Source organism: Miniopterus natalensis, chromosome 17, assembly GCF_054644295.1.
Source record: "Miniopterus natalensis isolate mMinNat1 chromosome 17, mMinNat1.hap1, whole genome shotgun sequence".
NCBI classification, from domain to species: Eukaryota; Metazoa; Chordata; class Mammalia; order Chiroptera; family Miniopteridae; genus Miniopterus; species Miniopterus natalensis.
Window position 1 is genome coordinate 16,704,384 of NC_142097.1, and position 24,709 is coordinate 16,729,092.

A 24,709-nucleotide genomic window follows, 5' to 3' on the forward strand; every position below is an offset into this window, starting at 1 on the left:
GGAGAGGGAGAGAGAGAGATTGAAACATCAATGAGAGAGTCATTGATCGGCTGCCTCCTGCATGCCTCTGACTGGGGATCAAGCCAGCAACCCGGGCATGTGCCCTGACCAGGAATCGAACCCGATCGTCTGGATCCTAGGTCGATCCACCACTGAGCCACGCCCGGCTGGGCTTAAATTAGCAGTTTTTAGATTGCAAACAAGAATAAAACACAAAATTTCTCACCTTAACGGAAAGAATGGTATTTTAATTAAATAAGGCTACTATTCATCCTTAAAATAAAAGCGTTTTTAGGTTAGTAAAATTTTTTAAAAATTTTTCTTTCTTGATTTATTTAATTTATTTATTATTTAAAAAAATATATCTTTATTGATTTCAGAGAGAGAGGAAGGGAGAGGAAGAGAGAGATAGAATCATCAATGATGAAAGAGACGTTGATTGGCTGCATTCTGCATGCCTCCGACTGGGGATCGAACCCACAACCCAGGCATGTGCCCTGATCGGGAATCCAACCATGGTCTCCTGGATCCTAGGTCGATGCTCAGCTGCTGAGCCACTCCCAGCCGGGCTATTGATTGATTTTAGAGAGAGAAAAGAGATAAACGTCAGTTTGTTCTACTTATTTATGTATTCATTGGTTGCTCTTTTTTAAAAATATGTTTTATTGATTTCAGAGAGAGGAAGGGAGAGAAAGAGAGAGATAGAAACATCAATGATGAGGGAGAGTCACTGATTAGCTCCCTTCCACACGCCCCCCACTGTGGATGGAGCCTACAACCTGAGGAATCAAACAGAGACAACCTGGTTCATGGGTCAATGCTCAACCACTGCACCATGCTGGCTGGATGTTCAGGGGGGAAGAGGGAGACTTTAAAGAATGCCGGAAATGTAATTTCCTAAAATACTTGAATTTTTAACTTAGTTTTATTTTTTTGGATATATTTTAAAGAATTTAAAAGATACATAGTAAAAAGTCTCTGAGTGGAAATTTTAGATCCTTTAGAATTTCTTTATTTTACTTTGAAATGGCAGTTGTGTGCTCTGATTTGTAAGACTTCAAGAATACTTTGCCAGTCCAGCTGGTGTGGCTCGGTGGATGAGCCCTGACCAATAAACCAAGAGGTCCCTGGTTCCAGTATTGGTCAGGGCACATGCTGGGGTTGTGTTCTTGATCCCCAGCAGGGGGCATGCAGGAGGCAGCCAATTGATGTTGGTGTTTCTCCATCATCAATGTTTCTATCTCTCCCTCTCTCTCTAAAAATCAAGTTAAAAAAATTTAAAAAAGAATACTTTGCCACTTTAATAATTTAATAATTTTCCTCTTTAGTTGTTAAACTTGCTTATTGCCAAATACTGTGCTACTTCGCTTTTCTTCCCTACTCTCTTACTATCCTAGGACACTTCTGTGTCACCTAAAGATATATTCTCTACTTCAGTGTGTGAAAAAGTATTCACTAGTGAGATTTATCAAGTTACTTGGGGAATGTGTGGATCTCCTCCAAAGTCTAGTCAAGCTATTTGTTCTCCCAGAGATTACTTAAGGGACTGAAGCTTGGACATTCAGTATATTGTGGCAGGAGACATCCTTAATATTCTTGAAGGTTGTATATTATAGCTTCCAGGTGAGTGTGGGTTTTCAGATTTGGGAAGACATTGAGAAAATTGGCTGTGACTTTTAGGCAGTTGGACCAGATCCAATATTGATTAACAGCATTTCCTCCTCTGCTTGGCATCCATCCGCTTCCCTCTGCTGCTGCTTTCTTATGAGAGGCAATTTGGACTATTTGCTAGTGTTTCTGGATCATGTCTCTTCTCTTTTTTTTCACAAGTACTCTGATTTTCCACCAGATCTCAAATTTCTAGGTAAGGACTTTTATTTAGTAAAGTAAGATCATTCCTCTTAGTAGAGAATTGTTGGATGTCTGATTAGGCTCCTGTGTCTCACCTAAATATCTGTTGGTTCTTGATAAATTGTTACTTCAGTTGCTCTCTAGTCCTTTAATTTATTCTCCCTCACCTTTCTCTCAAAGGCCATAAAGTGTAAATTGTCTTTACTTCTTTCTTGCACACCTACAGTTTACTGTATTCATATTCACATTGTCCTTTCCTTTCTTGCTATACTGGTGTTTTGTTTTGTGTGTGTGTGTGTTGTTAATATGTCTTTATTGATTTCAGAGAGAGGAGGGGAGAAGGAGAGAGAGATAGAAACATCAGTGATGAGAGAGTCATTGATCAGCTGCCTCCTGCTTGCCCCATACTGGGGATGGAGCCCACAACCCAGGCATGTGCCCTGGCTGGGAATTGAACCGAGATCTCCTGGATCATAGGTTGAGCCACGCCAGCAGGGCCACTGTATTGTGTGTTTTGTGTTTTTTTTTAAAGTTTTTATTGATTTTTAGAGAGAGGTAAGGAGAGGGAGAGAGAATCATATATGTGAGAGAAACATCCATTGACTTTCTCCCATATAGGGATCAAACACGCATCCTGGGTATGTGCCCTGACCAGGAATTGAACGGGCAACCTTTTGGTGCACAGGAAGACGCTCAGCTAGCCGAGCCACACTGGCCAGGGCCTTTCTTACTGTACTGTTAATCTCTCTGTGACCTTGTTGCATCACTGTTTCTTTTATCTGAATCATCAATCTTTTTTATTTCTTTTCCCCCAACTCAACCCCTAGTTACTGCTCAGTTTCTCTCCTACTCATAGAAGTAGTCATGCCCCTGCTCTTTTCACTCTCTCACAGCCTATTTATTCCTCAAGCATGTAATTTGATTTTGTCCCCACCACTCCACTGAAATTGCTCTGCTCAGTGACCTAATTGTCAAACCCAGATGACGCTTTTCAGTCCTTAGTTTACTTTGCCTCTCTGTTTCTTTAAAGTGTATTGTCCAATCTTGGTTTTTTTCTTACCTCCTATTTCTTCTTAGTCTCCTCCATAATCTCACCAGTCTCATTCCATCCAGTCCTAAATGTGATTACATTAAAAATATATATGTATATATATTTAATTGATTTTAGAGAGAGAGGAAGGGAGAGAGAAACATTGATGTGAGAAACATTGATTGGTTGCCTCCTGCACTTACCCTAATGGGGGATCCAACACGCAACCTGGGTATGTACCCTGACCAGGAATCAACTGGTGACCTTTCAGTGCACAGAACAATGCTCCAACTAATTGAGCCACACCGGCCAGGGCTGGTTACATATTTTTTGTCAAAGTGTTAAAATATTTTAATGTTTTTGTATCATTTTAGGTGGATTCCTGTTCTCTAAAAACCTACTTTAACTAGGGTTATGAGCAATATACATACAATGCTGAGTGAATGAGGTGTTTTTAAGAGTTAGGTCCTTGGTCTTGGAAAAGCAGATTGGCTTGACCTTGGCCTTACCATAGATACGTTAGTTTTTTCAGCTGTCAAATGAGGATAACAGGACCAGTTTAGCTCAGTGAGTGGTTGTAAGGCATGACTACTAATGAAAATAATTGTAAAACACTTTGGCAAGTGTGATACAAATGCTAAGTAATAGTTCTTTATTGGGATGTTGTGAAAATTAGCAACATGCTGCCTGTTAGAGGCTTTAAGTTCCTTTTGAGAAAGGTGATATATTTTTATAAATATAGTTCAGGATTTGGGAAAAGATATTGCTACCCTAATTTCTAGAATGCAACAATTATGGAACCATAATAAAACAATTTGTTGTTGTTAATCCTCACCAGAGGATATTTTCCCCATTACTTTTCAGAAAGAGAATGGGAGGAAGGGAGGGGACTGGAGAGAGAAACATTTATATTGGTTGCCTTCTGCATGCACTCCGATCCGGGGTGGGAAGTGAACCGACAATCCAGGTATGTACCCTTGTCCAGAATTTGAACCTGGGACCCTTCTGTGCACACTCTGACGCTCTAACCACTGAACAACACCAGCCAGGGCAAAACAATTTTTTTTTAAAAAATATATCTTTATTGATTTCAGAGAGAGGAAAGGAGAGGGAGAGAGAGAGATAGAAACATCAATGATGAGAGAGTCATTGATCGAGCCCACAACTGGGGCATGTGCCCTAACTGGGAATCGAACCCTGATCGCCTGGATCCCGGGTCGATGCTCAAACGCTTAGCCATGCCTGGCTGGGCCAAAACAATTTTTTATTAAAGAGACTACTTCCACTAGAGTTCTTACCATCTTGGCCTTTTGGTTCATTATGTCAGTTATAATGCTGAATGTTTAAAGGCTGGTGGGGGTGATTTGTTATCTGTATTTTATTTTATTTTATTATTTTTTAATCCTCACTCAATATTTTTCCATTTATTTTATTTATTATTTTTTTTTTTAAAGAGAGAGTGGAAGGAAGGGAGAAAGGGGGAGCGGGAGAGAGAGAGAGAGAGAGAGAGAGAGAGAAAGAAACATAGATGTGAGAGAGACACATTAATTGGTTGCCTCCCACATGAGCCCTGGCCTCGGCCGGGGATCAAACTTACAACAGAGGTAAGTACCCTTGACTGGGAATCGAACCCTCGACCCTTTCGTCTGCAGGCTGACACTCTAACCACTGAGCCAAACTGGCTAGGACTATTACCTATATTTAAAGCATTACAGCCTATCAATAGAACCACTTACAAAAAGCATTGGCAAAGATTTTTAATTTATTTTAGTTGACACCAAATAGACATCTAGGTGATGGTTGCAGTTAGGCTTTGACGAGGGACATGGTGTCATTTCAAGCAAAGCTAGCACTTCTTGTTCCATACCTGAGTCTAAATATAGACTGAGTGATTTTGTGTACTTAGAAAATGCTTGAAATTTGAATCTGATGAACTAAATTTTTCTCAGCTCCTAAAGTGGCATTAACAATAGAGGAAAATTGGGAAGTGGTTCTTTTGTTGAATAAAACTGATAAGGAAAAACTGAAATGGTTAAGCAATAGTCTGCTGACATGCTCAGAACTTGAACTCTGCTGACAGCTCAGTTGAGATCTTGTGTATTGTTTTTTCAATAGGGACCTGTGTATTGCTGATTTTAGAACAAAGTGACATGAAGTTCGTAGCTTTACATAGGTTGGAATTGAATATTTTTTCTGGAATTTAAGTTCTTTCACAATCCATTATCTCTCTGTATCAAGGACAAATAAAAAGCTTAGGTTTCTTTTCCTCTTTGATGGGAAGACTATGCTTGCTTTTGCAGCACCCAGGCATTATTTGCTTTTCTTTTGTATTTGGTGACTGATAAAGGGGTCCCTGAATGGCCTGCTTCCACAACAAAGTTGAGCAAGCTTACTTTTTTGGAGGTGCTTTACTTCGGTGATTGTATATTTAGGCTTTATGTTATTTGCTTCCATCTGTCATGTTCATTGTAGACCCAGGGATCAGCTTCAGCTATTTTACGTTCATAGGTAAAGGTGTGTGTGTGTGTACATATACATATATATATATACATCTTTTGTTTTGTTTTTTGTTTTAAGTCATCCTTGTGCAGGGGCCATCTTAATCTCAGTATCATTCCAATTTTAGTATGTATACTGCCGAACCGAGCACTCATATTTTAATTTTAGTTCCTTTGGACTTGATTTGCAGCTTTCTTGTATCCATCCTACTTAATAGTTTTCTTCCCAGATTAGATGTTTCACAAAACTTATATCCTAAATGTTTTTAGGAATGTATTACCTATGCTAGGCACCCTCCCCCTCAACTTTCTCGAGGTATAATTGACAAAATAGTAAAATATTTAAAGTGTACAACACGATTTTAGGCACCCTTTAAAAAAAAAAAAGTCTTTATTGATTTCAAAGAGAGGAAGGGAGAGGGAGAGAGAGATAGAAACATCAGTGATGAGAGAGTCATCATTGATTGGCTGCCTCCTACACGCCCCCAACCAGGGATCAAGCCCGCAACCCAGGCATGTGCCCTGACCGGGACCCGAACCAAGATCTCCTGGACCCTAGGTCTATGCTCAACCGCTGAGCCACACCCAGCCAGGCTGTTTTTTGTTTTATTCATTAATTAGTAGCCAACGTTTCTCTGGAAGCTTGCAGTTGGCAGTACTATCAAGTCAAAAATACTTTTAGTACTGTATGGAGAAAGTACTTTTCACCACTTCCTAACAATGTGGAATATATGTAATATTTGACCTTATGTATTTTTTCTCTGAATACTAGTTAATGCCCTTTGAAAATTTACCCCTTTGGTTATATGTCCTTTTTTTTTATTGACTTGTAAAAGTTCTTTGTATTTTGTGACCATCAACTCTTTTGTAAACATTGCAAATATTGTTTAAGGTTATAATAAGAAGTGAGAAAGCATGTAATTGCATCAAATGCTTATCCAACATGGTATTTGTTTAAAATGTTTGCCTTGGTTATTTGAGCAATGGTAAGCGTCGTCTTTTGTCTCTCTCCTTCCAAAGATGCATAGAAAAACTCCTTCTGTCTAAAGTAAAGTGTTGGCTCTGTATTGGTTATAATTTGCTTTTTCTGGCTGGCAAAGCCTTTTTGTTTTCTGTCTTCTAACAGATTATAGGATTGTGGGGAAACAGCATCCAGGGCTTTTTCAGGAACTGTGCCATTTTATCTACAGGAGAAGCCATTGGCTTTGGCACTAGAAGAGAGTTGGCTTTGCATTTAAAGATGCCAATTCATCCTTGGTTCACAAGTTTGCTGTCTCATTTTGTGTGTGTGTGAGTGAAACTTTCTTAGGATGTTGGCTTTTAGCTTTTCTACCCATCAGTGTAAGAAATTAATAACTTGTCCCTTCTCACCAACTCCCCACCCTGACACTGACAATCCAAACATCCCAAACCATAGCAAATGATGCAGCAGTCATTTGAGGATTAGGGAAAAATATACCACACATATGTTTCCATTGCCCTTATGGTGACTTTGAGCCTTAATTCCAGCTTTTCAGTTAAATCTTAGTCTTTCCTATGTAAGTTTGAATTATTTAGGTGTAGAAATGATTTGCCAACCAACATGCCTCTTTACAGAGGCTTTTTAAAGGCAAGAGTGAAAGCTAATTGTCAGAGTACTCTTTTTCCTAATTTGGAAACTTAAACTTGTATATGACAGAGCACATTTAGCAAACTTCTTTTTATTCATTTACCCTTGACACACTCTTTTTAGGTGGGTGTAGCATAATTTATCCTGATTTCAAGTGAGATTTTTTATTACGTAAACAGTCTTAAGTCCAGTTGTACCTGTCCTTCATGCTTTTTAAACTATGTACAATTGATTTTGAAACCTAGCCAACTACATGTTTAGGCAAATCTCCCCCATCCATTAAGGCCCCATGCCTTTATTTTCTATAGATAACAATTTAAAGATACTTTCTAGGTATTGGTTATTTTCATTTAGATTAAGTCAGGGAAGATTGTTAATAGAATAAGCCAGTTTGGATAAGCTGGTTTGTCTAGTATGAATTATATGGACATGTGATTTTTTTTTCTCCCTCTACCAGAAATGCTGCTTCTCCTCTCCTGCCCCAAACCAACAGACTTGCAAAAGTTGGGGTTTGGTTCTCATGTGCATTCTTTGTTTTAGTTTGCTTTTTTTTTTTTTTTAAACTCATGTGTCTTCTCTCACTAGACTAAGTGACTTAAAGACAGGGACTGTAGCTTATTATTATTATTATTATTATTATTATTATTATTATTATTATTATTATTTGCCTCTAGGGTCTATTAGAGTCCCAGATATATAAGAATGCAATAAATTTGTAACATTGTGAGTGCATGAACTCTCAAAGATACTGAGAATGGATTTTACACTTCCCTCTAGTGTCTGAAAGAGAAAGTGCAGCCAGTTTAAAAAAGGTTACCTTACTACGTTGAAATATTTCAAAGCATTGCCTTCTAAAAATATTTTTTTAATTAATTTTTTTATCCTCGCCCAAAGATATTTTTTCCATTGCTTTTCAGAGAGAGTAGAAGGGAGAGGAGAGAGAGAGAGAGAGAGAGAGAGAGAGAGAGAGAGAGAGAGAGAGAGCGCGACGTGAGAGAGACACATTGAGTAGTCGGTTCCTGTATACACCCGGACAAGGGCCAGGTATCGAGCCTGCAACCAAGGTACATGCCCTTGGCTGGAATTAAACCTGGGACCCTTCATGCCACAGGCCGACTCTCTAACCACTGAGCCATACTGGCTAGGGCTATTTTATTTATTTTTTTGAGAGAGAGAAGAAGGGAGAGAGAGAAACATCAGTCGGTTACCTCTTGCCGCTTACCCGGGGATCAAGCCCATAATCCCTGGCATTTGCCCTGACCCCCAACCTTTCAGTGCATGGGACAATGCCCAGCCAACTGAACCACGCCAAGCCACACTGGCTAGGGCAGCATTGCCTTTTTTTAAAAAAAAAACTATAGCCAGGCCAGTGTGGCTCAGCAGTTGAGCATTGACCTATGATCCAGGAGATCACAGTTTGATTCCTGGTCAGGGCACATGCCTGGGTTTCCGGCTCGATCCCCAGCAGGGGCATGCAGGGGGCAGCTGATCAATGACTCTTTCATCATTGATGTTTCTGTTTCTCCCTCTCCCTTCCTCTCTCTGAAATCAATAAAAATACAAAAAAATTAAAATTAAAATAAAAAAAACTTTAAAACTTGTTTTTTCAGACATGCTGTTCTCTGCAAGTTGAGTGAATAATGAGGTTTCTTATCAAAGTCTGTGTTCTGTCTAATGCGTGTTTGAATTCTGTAAAATGTCACATAGCAAGTTTTTATGGGGGAAATGCCTTTTTAATAGTGTTCAGCTTCTGTTATAGATCATTGTTACTGTTTTGTCTTTGTTATGCAGATCTTCTGAAAACTATTTGTATTTTTATTGGAGTAAATTAAGTATCAAAGGCATCTGTTTTGGGACTTTTTTGCTTGCTATAAATGTCATTTGGGAAATTTGCAAAATGGAGTACTCAAGAAATGCAAACAATCATTAGATGAGGTAGATGTTACCTAAATTAGTTTCAGTCCAGTCCATTGATCTTTTCCATCTATTTCTGAGAGATGATATATTTTTTACATTATAAAAGATATATTTTAATATCTTTCACTGATTATAAAAATAAGAACATTCAACATAAAAAGTTTAAAAATTATAAAAATAGTAACCTGTAATTGTATTACTTAGCTAATTTATTAAAATTACAAAATTAATGTACTTTAAAAATTTTTTTAAAGATTAAATAAAACAAATATTGCCCAGCCAGCGTGGCTCAGCTGTTGAACATCAACCTGTGATCTAGGAGATCTCGGTTCAGTTACCAGTCAGGGCACATGCCTAGGTTTCAGGCTTGATCCCCAGTGGGGGGCTTGCAGGAGGCAGCTGATCAATGACTCTCTCATCATTGTTTCTATCTCTCCCTCTTCCTTCCTCTCTCTGAAATCAATAAAAAAATATTTTAAAAAAATTCTCTCCTTTACTTCTCCCACCTTTCTTTCAGTAATGACTGTTGACAGATTGGTGTATATACATCCAGATATTTTCTTGGATCCTATAGACATATACATTCATATGTGCTTAAAAATGGATGTGATTATTACTATTTTAAATCCTCACCTGAGGATATGTTTTCATTGATCTCTAGAGAGAGAGAAACATTGATGTGAGAGAGAAAAATCCATTGTTTCCCTTTTGTAAGCTCACCAACTGGGGATCGAACCCACAACCTTCTGCTGTACTCATGATGCTCCAACCAACTGAGCCATTCTGCCAGGGTGGATGTGATTATTTTATAAAACAATCTGAAATTTGATATTTTAAAACTTTTTTTTTCAAATCCTTACCCGAGGATATGTTTATAATGATTTTTTTGAGGGAGGGAGGAAGTGAGAGGGAGGGAGAGAGAAACATTGATGTGAGAGAGAAACATCAATCAGTTGCCTCTTGCAGGTGCTCAGACCAGGGATTGAACCCACAACCTGGGTATGTGCCCTAACCAGGAATCGAACCCTCGACCCTTCGGAGCATGGGTCGATGCTCCAACCAAGCCACACCAGCCAGGGCTGATATTTTAAAACTTTTTATTGAGATAAAATATACGTACAGAAAAGTGTACGTAAGTAGAGAGCTCAATGAATTTTCACAAATTGAACATACCTATGTAACTAGTTCCCAAATCAAGAAACATTACTAGCCCTTTTGAAGCCCCTCCTATCAATTTTTCCATGATACTGTTGAAGCACAATAAGTACTTAGTAGTGGCAGAGTGAGAACTTGGTTAAAGGTACTTGTTTTATCTTGAAAATGAATTAAAGTTATTAATGATTTCAGCTTTGGTGGCTGTTTTGAGAACTTGGTTCATTTAAGTTATTTGGACCATTCTTTTGCTATGAAGTTTACTGGCACAAGTATTTATTGAAGACTTTACCATGTATGCCTTCTGTGCAGCGTTGGGGAGGGAGAAGATACAAATGCAAATAGCTCTGAGTTACAGTCTAACTTAGGAAAACAAATTACATTGGACAACAGAACAATTAAGTACTAAATTGTATAGTAGTGGTTCAAAAGAGGAATCATTGCTGACAGCATTAAAGAAGGCTCCACAAGGGAGGTGGAATTTGAGCTGGGCCTTGGAGAATGGGTAGGATTTAAATGGAATGGTTATAACATTAAAAGTCATGGCAAGAAAGTAGAAATGGATGAACATGATACACAGACAATGAACAAGCAGAACAGCCTGTCTGGTGTGGGGAAAACATGCTGAGGAAAGGTAGGGAGTTAAGTTTGATAACATAGGCTAGTGCCAGGTTATAGGACATATAACAGCCACAGAGTGGAAACTTAGCTGTATGACATAGGCACCAGGAAGCCATGATATAGCTTACTGGATAGGAATATTAGATTTGGAGCCAGAAAATTCAAGTTTTTTTTTTTTTAGAGAGTAAATCTTTTTCTTTTCTTTTTTTATTTTATTTTAGAGAGAGGAAGGGAGAAAGAAATTGATTTGAGAAAACTCAAGTTCTAATACTGACTGAGTTTTCCACTTACCAGCTATGTGCAGCTATTTGACCTAGGGTAGATAGTACAACCTCTTTGGACATCAGTTTCTTCATCTGTAAAAATAGGGGAAATTTCTATTTCATAGAGTTATTATGATAAAATAATAAAATGTGTGTGTATATAATATATATGCACATGTACATATATATACATATTACTTGACAGAGCTTTGCATCTAGTAAATGTGCAATAAATTGAACTGTTTCTGTAGTTCTTAAGAAGAGCAAATGGATGAAAGCAGTAGTATTTGGAATAAGGGAGACTAGAAATTATAGTTGCTCCCCCCCAGACATATGGTAAGGGTCTCTGTTAGGGTAGTGGTAATAATACAGGAAGAAGACATTTGTGGGACATGAAAAATAATTGGAATTGAATTTCTGTTTAGGAGGAAATGTATTGGATATTCCTGTAATCTTTTCTTAAACAGTTCTAATTCCTCTTTGGTTTCTTGGACTGTATAGATACTTTTGGCAAGATATGTTTGATTTTTAATTTCTGTTAAAGTATTTGAAACCCCCTAAGAGTTCCTGTTTATGTTTTAGAAGAGGATATTAGAAGTTTTGTCTGAATTATCCAGTTGTCAACAATATTTGTGATAATAATGACAAGACACGTATGTTTGTTTTTGATGTCATGGCAAACTAATTGGTGCATGAGTGATCTTGGAAGAATTTAAGCTTTCATTTCTATTCCTTAAAAAAATTGTCTTTATCAAGAAGGCTAGAATCTGAGGAAAAGTACTGGCTCAGATGTTTCCCTTAGACATCAAGAATACACTTTTTTTTTTTTTTTAAGTTTTATTTATTGATTTTAGGGAGAGAGAAACATCAATTTGTTGTTCTACTTATTTATGCATTCATTGGTTACTTCTTATATGTGCCCTGACCAGGGATCGAACCCACAACCTTTGCCTGTTGGGACGATGCTGTAACCAACTGAGCTCCCTAGACAGGGCAAGAGTACACTATTTTAAACAGTAGCTTCTTGCAGTATTATTTCGTTATTTTAATATGGAAAATGCCAGGAGATTGCTAAGTGATGTGGAGGAGAGTTATATCTGCTTTGTGCTCTTGAGAATTGGACTCACCAGCTAGCTAATCTGGCAGACTTCTGTAGGCAGAATTTAAAATAAAATAAAAATTTCACATTTGGTTCTTTTCATATGGACCTTAATAAAAGCTAGCCCGCCCAGCCAAGTTGAGCATTGACCTAGGATCCAGGCAATTGGAGTTCTATTCCCTGTCAGGGCACATGCCTGGCTTGCAGGCTTGATCAGTGACTCTCTCATCATTGATGTTTCTCTCTCCCTCTCCTTTCCTCTCTCTGAAATCAATAAAGATATATTAAAAAAAAAAAAAAAAAAAAAGCTCTAGCCTATGAGACACCAATGAAGTTCCTCTATAAATCTTAAATCAGTCTTTTAATTTAGTTAGAAAGAAGAGCTGGTTTAAAAATGGGTATGTTTTTGGCTCCTTTTCTGTTTTCCAAGAAGATAGAGGTTATATATGTGAAATGCTTTGAGCTCCATATAAGAAAGGGCTACTTAATTTTAAAGTATTTTTAGTTTTTTGTTTGTTTTTTAATTATAGTAGTACTTGGGGTTGGGGAACTAAGCAGGATTGTAGTGTGATTTAGATATGTAATATTAGTTGCCAGAACTCTGTGGACAAAAATGATACAATCCTTAGCATATTCCATTCCAGCAGTATTATGCCCCTAACGTCGGCATTAGTGATTGAATTGTTGATACTACCTGCCATTTATGACGCGGCCTGGCAGTTGCTGAGAGTTTTTTTCTAATATTAGGTGTATGGCTTGAACAAGACTTAAGATGTTTGCTTCCTGGTTTTACTGAAACCTGCTAAGGGAGAGATTAGCTTGCATTTAATTGGATGTAGATGTCTTGTGTCTGAGCTGGGTTGGGGCCAACTGTGTGTGTGTGTTTTTGGTGTTTCTTTTTCCCAGATGACTTAATGTTTTTTCACTCGCCTCCTCCCACCACCTGCTTCGATATGCATACCTTCCCAATACGTCCCCTACCCCATCCCTTAATTTCTTCGGTACGGGAAGCGGGAGTTTCAGACAGGGTGGATTGATGTACAGCTGATCTAATGTGCAAACCTAAATCTATGCACGGTTATGAGGGAGTGCAGTTGATTAGTCTGAGAAAAGAAGGGCGAGGCATATAGGCTTGGGGAGCATCTTTTTACTGTCTGGTGTCTCCCGGTGCCTACGGCTCTGGAAGTCTGAGGCACTCTGGGAGGTACCGCCTGGATGGGGGTCTCTCCTAGTACCCAGGCAGCGGGTGGGCTGGGGAGCGGGAGAAGGGGCGCGGCACCAATTGGCCCATCTATGGGATACTAGGCTCCCGGCTTTGAGGTGGGGGCCCAGGGAGATGGGGGCAGCTCTAACAAAGAGGAGCCGCGCTGGGGCCGGGGCCGCGGGTAGTTGGCCTATCCCCGGCAGCTGACCTCCCAATGGGCCTCCCCAGTTGGCTGCTTGGCTAGTCGCTCTGCTGGCTCCCTGGCTCGCCATTGGCTGTGAGGACGGGAGGGGGCTCACGGAGGGCCGGGAGGGAGTTGAGGGGGCGGGGCTGGCTTCCGGCGGTGAAGCGGAGCTAGCGACGGCAGGCTGGGGGAGGGGGTGTCGGCGCACCGCGGAGTGCTGCTCTCTGAGAGCCTGGCACCCGGAGCAGCCGCCCCCTCCCCCTGCCAAGACATCTGGAAGCCCCTTCTCTTTCGTCCTCTCGGGGCGGGGCGCGGAGAGTTGAGCCGCTCCAAGGCGGGCGGGGCGGAGCCCGGAGCCCCACCGAGCGCTGCGGAGCGAACCTCACCTTCCTTCCAGGGCTCAAGGTGTGTGTGTGCTTTTTCTAACGCAACCCCGACTACTGCCGACTTAACCTTGAGGGGAAATGGAGTGGGAACTAAGAGCTCCGCATCCCATCAGTTTATTTTGATTTTCTGATTCTGCTCTTCATTCTTTCCGTCCCTTCATCCAACCCCTGCAGCAGGGTAAGGAGATTCAGGACTCATCTCTTTTTACTGATATGTCGATGTCGGTCGCGTAGTAAAATAACAGAAGAAAAGAGGAGCCTTTTTTTATGTGGCATCTGATGCAGTAAACCGCAAAAAAAGAAAGAAAAAAGGCTGGGAGTGGGTTTTTGGAACTGTACTGAATCCTTGTCCATTAAAAACTGTCTTTACCATTTACCTGCTTGGGACTACCTTAATCAGCGAAAACTATCTGAAAAGGAAGAAGGTGCTAGTGGAAAGAAGGAGAGCCCCCGTCAAATGGTGGATAAAGGAAACCCTGATAGTTGTTAGTGATTAACTCTGCTAAGTCTCTTCCCGAGTACATTTTCACCGGCTGCGTGTAGTGCTGAGCCCTGTGGGAGAATCCTAGCTAGAGGGAGCAAACTTACCTTGCCGTTACTGTAACTTAAAAGTCTTGTTTTTCCACCAATCTGTTTCTTATATACATAGGGTCTCAGAGGAATTAGTTTTGGCTGTCAAAAACCAAAACCAAATTTTAAAAAATATCCAGGTGAATTTTGTTTAATTCATTTATTTTTTTAAGCCCCCCCCCCTTAATGAATTTCGGTGACTGTAGCATTACAATTTAAATTGTATTTTTCTCTTTTGAGTTCCTTTGCTTCTACAGCTTATGGGTCCCTTCTTTCTGTAGGATGCAGAGCTCATCTTCAGCCAAAATCAGGAACCTCTTTGTAGGTTTTTTTTGTGTGTTTTTTCAAACCAGACACAAAAGTTCTTAGTTTATTAATCCTCTCATGAAAAATCTGCACAATTGCCACAGATAAAGCAACTAAATAACCTTCACTCCTGTTATTCGATCTCTAGCTCACTTTTTGCCAGCACCAGCATTGGCCTTTGCAGTCCCCCTGACCTCCTTCATTCTGTTCTTGTGTTCCTTTCTCTGTTGTCTTGAGGTCGTCTTCTCATACAGGCCAAGTCTGTTTGGTTCATTTTGCTTTGTGTAATCCAAGGACTCATAAATCATGCCAAAGCCAGTTGTCTTGCCACCACCAAAATGGGTTCTGAATCCAAACACAAAGATGACATCTGGTGTGGTCTTAAACATTTGGGCTAGTTTTTCCCAAATTTCTGTCTTGGGTACTGTTGCCTTCCCTGGGTGAAGGATGTCAATGACCATTTGTTTCCACTGAAGTAGTCTGTTGATCGTGAACCTGCTGAGGAAGGTTGATCTTCAAGCAGCCAGGGAGGAAAAGAGCTCTTTATAGGTGTGGGTGTTTTTTTAACTATATCTTTATTGATTTCAGAGGGGGGGGGAGAGAGAGAGAGACATCAATGATGAGAGAGTGTCATTGATTGACTGCCTCCTGCACGTCCCTGACTGGGAATTGATCCCGAAACCCTGGCATGTGCCCTGACCAGGAATCGAACCGTGATTTCCTGGATCCTAGGTCAATGCTCAACCGCTGAGCCATGCCTGGCCGGGCAATAGGTTTTTCATAGAGAGTAAAGTTATCAGTTGATGATAGAAAACTCCAAATTTATGATAGAAACAAAGGTTGTGTGTTTTTGTGTGGCACCACATGTCTGTGTTGAGTGGCAATTTCATGGTAAACTTGTTTTAACTGGACATTTTTCACCAATTAGCTAGAGTGCCCAAAGGGATAAATATCAATTTTTTGGCAGCACTTTAGTAAAAATAATTTTTTTTGAAGCTCTAATTGGCTTTATTAAGAAATTCATGAATTGGGCAGCATCCCATCTAGCAACTAGAAATACATTCTTGGGAAAATATTAATTGAAGTGATTGAGAGTTCATTCTTAAAATCTAGGTTCAGTTTTCAGAGATTTTTCTAACTGGAGTTCAGTCAGTGTTGACAGAATTGATATGCTGCAGCTATTTTACAGTTTTAGCTGGATTACTGTTTTTTCTTTGCATTGCTTTATTGGACCTCTAGCCAGTAGAGAGCAGCTTAAGGTGAAAGCAAGTATTTAAATAATAGGGATGATGAGGTAGGAAACCACCTCAGTTGTGAAAACTTATTAGGGATCAGAAAACTTACTATACTTTTTTTTTTTTTTTAATATGTCTTTATTGATTTCAGAGAGAGGAAGGGAGAGGGGGAGAGATGGAAACATCAATGATGAGAGAATCATTGATTGGCTGCCTCCTGCACACACCCCACTGGGGATTGAGCCCACAACCCGGGCATGTGCCCTCACTGGGAATCGAACCATGATCTCCTGCATCATAGATCAATGCCCAACTGCTGAGCCACACCGGCTGGGGTACTATACTTTTTTTGACCACAAGTAAACTTAGTATAGAATTGTGCAAAAAAGTTGATTTACAGTAAACCTTTAGATTTGGGATTTTTAGTTTATTAGCCATTTATCCCTTCAAACTCCATGAATAATGTTTAAATTGAAAGGCAAAGACTTACCTAAGTTACTAAGAATGAACCATTAAAAATCACTGATTGAAGCTTTGACAGCTAGCCTGGTACAAAATGAAATGCAATTTGGCTAAGCTATAGCAAGCTGAGGAAGTGACAAAAAATCATTTGGTGGCCATATTAAAGCATATACCACCTGTTCATCTTCTACCAGAAAACAGGTTGCCATCCTATTTGATATCTAGCCTAGGTGGTTTTTTTCTTTGTCTACCCATAGGTGAGCAGTTAATACAGCTTTATAAAGTTATATTGCATTTTGCTCACTTAATTTTTTTAGAAATTTATTTACTGATTTTAGAGAGAGAGGAAGGGGAGGTAGAGATAGACATGGATTTGTTGTTTAACTTTTTTATGCATTCACTGGATGATTCTTGTATGTGCCCTGACTGGGGATCGAACTGGAAATCTTGGTGTGCCAGGATGACCCTCTAACCAACTGAACTTACATGGCCAGGGTCACTCATTTAATTATTTAATATTTTTGTTTTCTTTACTGATTTTTGTAATCAATATTTTATATGGTGCAGTGATTTCCCCAAAGGTTTTTCCCCAGGAGACAAAAGGCTATGTATAGAACTAACAGGTGTATCTGCACTGATCTCCAAATACCATTTAAGGGAGATGAAAACCTTCAGATTTGGTTCTCTGCAAAGGAAACATACCAAGCTATGACTTCTCTTACCTCGTAGGTTAAGGTGACATGGTGCTGCTGAGGGTAAAGTAGCTGCTTTAATTTTCTTTAGCAGTCTGTTTTTATCCATCCTGCTTATTTTTGTGAGTCACAGCTTAGAATGTGTTAAGAAAAGGGGCCCTATGTTTTCTCTAAAGGGAGACTCAACTCAATCCTCCATCCACATCAGACATATAAAATGATCCCCTTGAGAAGGTGAAGGAAAGATTGGGCCCTTGGCATTGTTTGATTCTCATAATAATTAGCTTGAGTGTTGTAAGGTTTGGAATTGGATAAAGCTCGCTCAAGGTGAGAAAATATTACAGGCAAAAAGACCTGGGAATGCTGCTGTATAAGAGACTTATTTAGAGATAATGAATGCATTCATGTGAAGATGCGCTTGTTTCAGCTTTGTCAGTTAGGTGTCTGAGACAATATTTTGTGTGTGTTTAAACACAACCCTTTCTCTTGGCAGCTGAATCTTTTGAGGAAGTTGTTTGCTGTGAGTCTGAATCCAGAGGGTAGAGGACTTGGTCAAGTCTGTTATCTGTTTACGACCTAGATAAGGATGTGGAATTGGTTGTTGGTGAATTACTGAACTCTTCCTAATGAATGGTTGCTAGGCAAAGTGCATCTTAGTTTAATCCTCAGTAGTTTACAGGTCTGCTCTTGTTGAGGGCCAGAACTGCCTTTCTAATGATACTGCCCTTTAAGAATCCTTTTGGATGTGCATATATGTTGCTCAGTGGCTAAAAAAAAAAAAAAGACTTGAACAACTAGGGAGGTCACTTCATTCATCTACTTACCTTTTGGTAACCTGGATCAGCACTGTCATTAACGTCTCTCCTGGATCAAGTGGTGGTGGATGGGGATTGCTTTCCAATATTAAGATATTACTGTGTTTGATTATCTTTGGTTTTGTAACTAGTAAGGCAGTGAACTAACCCATTCATTGTTAGTTGGAAACAGACCAGTGATAACGCTGCTTTTGGGCCTGGATGGATGGAAAAATAGCACAGAGTAAATAATTGAGGGCATAAATAATGAATCTTCCAACTGAGCCCTGGGAGAGTGAAGGTGATTATCCTTAGAGCTGTTCAATCTGGCAGTGAAAGGGAAAAAGTCCACTGAATTAACTACCCTAACTGTGTTTGATACTGCACTTATTATAGATTGTTAGAGACATTCAAAACACAGTTGCCTTTTAGATATAAACTTTTAACCCATCTTTCTGTTCGTTTTGGTTTTTAAAACCAAACACTTAAATTGCTCGTTTACTTTTAGAATCCATGCCTTTGCTCTCTCCCTCAACTTTGTTCTATATGTTAGCATTCTATGAATACTGGTCAGTCCTTATATTTGGCCAGATCTTAGAATTTGATTAGATATTTCACTATCTGTAAATATATATGATAATAGAAGAAAAAAAGAAAGCCTGAATCTGGTTTAAAGGAATTCTTTGCTACCTTTAGTACATAATATACTTTGAAATTAAATGTGAGGTTATGGAGTATAATTATATAACAACTCAAAAAAGGTTAAGACAAGAATTTCTTCAGCCCAAGAGTCATTTCCAGTGTTAACATAAATATTTTTACTTTTGGATTAGTTTTCATCCAATGAATTAGATAAGCAGTCTCTTAGTGGTCTCAGCTTTTCTCTGAGGTAGGCAAAACTAATGCCCTGAGAATGTCTAAATAACTTAGGCAATGATTTGGTAGTGAAGCCACTTTACAAGAGCCAAAGTCTCTGAATTCTTCCCTTCTCTGAATTTCTAATACATTTCATTTTTTTCCTCTAAGAACTCATTTCAGGATCCTTATTTGAAATGATTTGAAATTTCTTTCTCTCTACCCTGACAAGCTGTTTTTATTTTTCTAGTGGTGAAGGGAATCCAAAGACCAAGATGCCATTATCAATCAAGAGAGGGAGGAAGGTTCAGGATGAGGTGTTGGAGGAATAAATGATAGAGATGTAAAGGAAAGGCCAAATTGAAATGTTATTATATTTAGTGCTGATGGATCCCATGGAGGGAACATTGGACTATTTAGATCAAATTTTAGTCAAGGACTGAGCTTGTTAAATTTCAGCCTATTCAAAAAGGGCAGAGGGCATCTTTGCCAACATATGTGCAGAACTCTAGTTGAGGGTTCATTCCTGGTCAGAGTATATATATATAGTCAGTTCTTGATTATTCATGCAGAAGGGCAAACAGGCAAAGTATAGGCAGGTAAAAGCTAAAGATATTCCTGGTCCACATTTTTAAGCAATAACTTAAACTTCCTCTACTTTCTTTTAATTGAACTTTTTACTTTGAGATAATTACAGATTTATATGCAGGGGGTTTTTTGTTTTTGTTTTTAAATACCTTTATTGATTTCAGAGAGAGGAAGGGAGAGGGAGAGAAAGAAATAGAAACATCAGTGATGAGAAAGTTGTCGTTGACAGGCTGCCTCCTGCATGCCCCCGACTGGAGATCAAGCCCTCAACCCTGGCATGTGCCCTGATAGGAATCCAACCGCGATCTCCTAGATCATAGTTCGACACTCCTCTACTTTTTTTAAATTTTAATTTATTTTAAATATATCTTTATTGATTTCAGAGAGAGGAAAGGAGAGAGAGAGAGAGAGAGACAGAAACATCAGTGATGAGAGAGTCATTGGGGATGGAGCCCACAGCCCGGGCATGTGCCCTGACCAGGAATCGAACCTCGATCTCCTGGATCCTAGGTCGATGCTCAACCACTGAGCCACGCCCGGCCAGGCTCCTCTGCTTTTTAACTGGGATTTTCTAGCTGAACAAAGTCATTAGAGATGTTTTCTTTGGTCATTGAAGAGATCAGTAAGAAAGATAGCTACAGGCTTAGATTATAATTAGCTTCTTAATAATCAAAAGTAGTCCATAACTCAGTATTAGACCTAGAAAAGTTCAGCTCAGATTAGTAACCTTGGGACAGTTTATTTAATATTTTATTACTTGACCCTTGTTACCTAATTACTCTGAGTTCCTATGGAGAATTGAGTAAATCAGTAAATCATAAATAAAGTAGTTCTTGAGACTGGTATGTATTTATTGTTGGCTTCTTCCGGCCCCACAGTATATGCAAATCATTCATCATGTAGATAGCCAAACCAAAGAACTGTTACCAAGGCAAACCTGTCTTCTTTAAAAATATTTTTTTTTGCCCTGGCTGGTTTGGCTCAGTGGTTAGAGTATTGGTCTGCAGACTGAGTGGTCCCAGGTTCGATTCTGGCCAAGGGCACGTACCTTGGTTGCAGGCTTGGCCCACAGTCAGGGCTTGTGCCAGAGGCAGCCAGTCAGTGTTCTCTCTCACATCAATGTTCCTCTCTCTCTCTCCCTCTCTCTCTCTTTCCCATTCTCTCTGAAAAGCAACGGAAAAAATATCCTCTGTCGAGGATTAAAAAAGAATAAATATATATGTATATTTTAATTAATTGGTTGGAGGGAGGGAGGGGGAGAGAGAGATCAGTTTGTTGTCCCACTTATTTATGCATTCATTGGTTGCTTCTTGTATGTATCCTGATCAGAAATCAAACCTGAAACCCTGGCATATGGAGATCACACTCTAACCAACTGAGCTACCCAACCAGGGCACAACCCCCCCCCCCCCTTTCTATCTTCACTGGAGAATATTTTTTCCATTGCTTTTTAGAGAGAGTGGAAGGGAGGGATGGAGGAGGAAGGGGAGAGAGTTAGTGAAACATCGGGTGAGAGAGACAGACACATCTATCGGCCCCCTCCTGCATGAGCCCCAGTCAGAGTGGGGATCAACTGCAACCAAGATATGTGCCCTTGACCGGGAATCAAACCCAAGACTCTTCGGTGCGTGGGCTAATGCTCTTAACCACTGAGCAACACCTGCCAGGGCTGAAGATTTCTTTTAAGTGCTATTTGGTGGGAAAATGTTGCCGGTTTCTCTTTTCCTCTCTCTGTCTCTCCCTCTTTCTTTCTCTCTCTCTTTCTCTCTCTTGTGGAAGAGCAACTGAATATTACATAGTTTTAAAAGGCAGGGTTTCCATGACCAATTGCTAATTCTTTGCACTCACCAAAAGTGATTTTGAGGATCAGTTGCTGATCTAATTGAAAATTAGATTTTATGCCACTTGCAAAATTGAAATGATTTATACAGCATCCCTGTTGCTTCAGAGGAAAAGCATAAGCATTGTTAATCATAACTTAAATTTCTTTTTTCCTTCCAAAAACCAAAGTACTTCTACCATTGGCATTTATCACTTGTTATGTAAAGGATAGGACTTAATTTATTTTGAAATGAAAGGGGTATCAAGACTACAGAATTTAAAAGGCAGCTTATCCCAGGTCATGTTATATCAATGGAAAAGTCACATTTCCTGGGTTCCTGAATGGACCTCTTTATTACCCAGCTATTCAGCTGGAAGTGGTTTTACTATTGTGAAGACATTAACTTTTTAGCTGTGAAGGATCTGGTTTGGCTTTTGCTTATCTTACTCCCCCAGAAGCCCTTTCATTCAACAGACAGTGGGACCAGTGGATTAATGAAGAATCCATATCTTGGTTTTAACCTGTTCTGCCAGGTGTTACTGTGCATTCACTAAAGTGCTTTACAAAGGATTTTAGTACTTAGGCTTTATTCAATCCCTGTGAGGTATGGTGCAATTAGAATGTGATACTGTGTTAGAATATTTCCCCAGAGAGACAAAAGGTATCTTTCCTTTTAAGAAAAGTCCTTTGCCTATTTCCATAGTCAGAGGCAAAATTAAATTGGAACAATGAAAAAACAGGCTTAAAAATTCAACAGTTGAATGGTTGCCTTTTCTAGGGACACAGTCAGAATTACAAGTACTAACACGATCAGATATTTTAGGTAGTGCCCAAATAAACTCGGGAGCAGGTACGTTTAGGAATGGTGCCACACTGTCTGTGGTTCCTAGCAACAGGTGTTTCCTAGGATTCCGTTTACACGTATGATGGTGGATCTTGGGTCCATGTCACACATATTACCTTTATACTGACACTCTTGTTACTCTGAACATAACACACTGGAGAAGCATATGAACAAGAGTAATGAAGTACTAATAAATATTTCTTGTTACCAAAAAAATAAAATAAATAAATTGGAACAAGTTGCTTTTTCAGCAAGCTATATTTTAATTTTTGCCTCTTCTCCAAGCTGAACAAATATCCCAACTGAAATGTGTTATTTTTATCATTCATATAGTATGGTTTGGGGAGATTGTTCCTTAGTGCACCTAGAAGTGAGAGGCTGGTGCTACTTCAGCGGTTGAGCATTGACCAAGATCCAGGAGATCGCAGTTTGATTCCTGTTCAGAGCGCTCCAGGGCACGTGCCCGGGTTGTGGGCTCGTCCCCAGTCCGGGTATGCAGGAGGCAGCCAATCAATGATGACTCTCTCTCATCATTGATGTTTCAACTCTCTCTCCCCCTCTCCCTTACTTTCTCTGAAATCAATAAAGATACATTTAAAAAAATTTTTTAATACATCTTTATTGATTTCAGAAAGAGGAAGGGAAAGGGGGAGAGAGAGATAGAAACATCAATGATGAGAGTCATTGATCAGCTGCCTCCTGCATGCCCCTGACTGGGGATCGAGCCTGCAACCCTGGCATGTGCCCTGACCAGGAATCGAACTGCAGTCTCCTGGATCCTAGGTCGATGCATAACCGCTGAGCCACACCAGCAAGGGCCTCTATTTTCTACATCCTGACTTATTCCTAGGCTTTTCCATGTTCCATATCAGAAAGTGCTGTTTTTTAATGACTAAAAGTAAACTGCAACCTACCAAAATAACTTTTACTGAAAAGTATACCAAATGGGCAGGTGGTCCAGCTGCTTCTTTGGGAAAGGTTCTAATTGCATTAATTTCTAACCATCTCCTTGCCAGAAAAGAGCCCAAATCACCTGAGAAAAAATAAGAGATACCACTTTGTACCTGCTTTTTTCTCTTTTACCTTCTGTCACCTCAGCAGGGTACCTGTCTTCTGCCCACTTTACAGGTGACTGTTGATATAAAGACCACAAGACAAATGGTTTCCTAAGACTCCACAATAATACTCTTAGGAGTCTTTGTCCTTTGGGCTGTAGACACAGTTGAAAAGCAGAGAGTCTGATACTAAATTGCAGGAGAAAGGGCACAGTTCTTGTCCAGAATTGAAAACAGATGAGTTAGGCAGCAGGAATCTATTAACTCCATTGATTCAGAAGTGATTTAATCTTTGCTATTGAAGCAGATCAACAATGCCATTTGCCTATCTAAAAATGAGATGCCTAGGACTCTCTGAGAAGAAAATAAATTATTACTGTAATCATAGCTCCTGGCCTTGCATAATGTCTTCTTATTACCACATGCTGGTGGCACAGGGCACATCTAGTGCATAGTACTAGGGTATGTAGATAAGGCCACATTGCCTTACTCCAGGTTTCCAGGGGGAAATTTAACAATTCTCAGCAACCCAAAGCCTTAATGGGCTTGGTTATTGTTAAAATTCATTTTTATCAAAGGAAGCACTGCTTAATGATTTTCCTCTTGGCCCAACATTCTGGGCATTAGCTGGAACTGCTGAGTGATTTGCAGTAGGGAAAGCATGAGGGCAATTTCTTGTTTGTCCACAAATTATCATTAGCAGTTTCATTTGCAGATTGAAGGAGCAGGAAGAATGGGCTCTTCGCCAGTTGCAGCTTCCCTCCGATTAGGGCGTTAGTTCAATTATGTCCAATTAACTTTTATTGCAGCTAGTGGTGATAATTACTTGCAAGTCAGTTTTTGGCTGCAGTTATACCAAGGCTGAAGTATGAACTTGATGGATTTTAATAAGCAGAATGACACATTTCACACCCTCCCTACGCTGCAGTTAATTTATTTTTCCATACCTCTTTTAGACAGAAGTTCAAAGAATTATAAAAATTCATCTTACAATTAAAACATATTGTTCTTCTTTTGAAGAGCAGTGTAGGGATCATATTTTAAAAGAATTAGGAACAGCCTTAATGCCCCCCCCCCCCCGAGATTATACCCTTGAGTTCATTGCTGCTTATCATAGGAGCATAGACTGAGATGGAACTAAATGCCATTCATAGCAACATGTGCTTATTGTAAGATTATGGTAATTGGCAAGGTACAGTTTAATCTTCTGCTTGCATTTGAAATTCTCCTCAAAGTGCAAAAGAAAACTTTTGTTTTGGAGTACTTTCAAAATCAGTAAGACACTAAAAAAGAGAACTCATGGACATGGACGACACAGTGTGATTGTTGGTGGGGCTGGAGGGTAGAGCGGAGAAGGGGGTGGGAGTAGAAGAGAGCACAGAGGAGATAATGGTGATGGGGAAATAATAAATCAGTAGGACACTGAAAACAGATTTCTTTAGCTCTATAGGAATTTTAGTGTTATTTTAATAGTTAGATAATATCTTTGGAAACAATCCCTGCTAGGTGGAGAAAGAAGGAAAGGAAGAAGGGAAATAGTTTGTCTTCCTCTGAAAGTGACTGAGTCCCTTTGCCATATCCCTTCAGACATTTCCTTCATTGTTCTTGTTTGATGGTTACCCTGAAAAGTAAATGGGCTTGTAAGCAAAATCTCCTTAACTTGCAAAAGATG

At 39.6% G+C, this 24,709-nt stretch overlaps 1 protein-coding gene, 1 non-coding gene and 1 pseudogene across 2 annotated transcripts in view; 1 reads left to right on the top strand and 2 right to left on the bottom strand.

The window, feature by feature from the left end:
- The window catches only part of FAM222B (family with sequence similarity 222 member B), a 55,994-nt gene that overhangs the window by 6,812 nt on the left and 24,473 nt on the right, over window positions 1-24,709 (top strand). The window lies entirely within an intron of this gene.
- Window positions 5,428-5,531, bottom strand: LOC148091238 (U6 spliceosomal RNA). Its single transcript, XR_015715970.1, has one exon. It is a non-coding gene; the product is annotated as a U6 spliceosomal RNA (small nuclear RNA).
- On the bottom strand, window positions 14,840-17,932 carry LOC148091239 (small ribosomal subunit protein eS24 pseudogene; annotated as a pseudogene).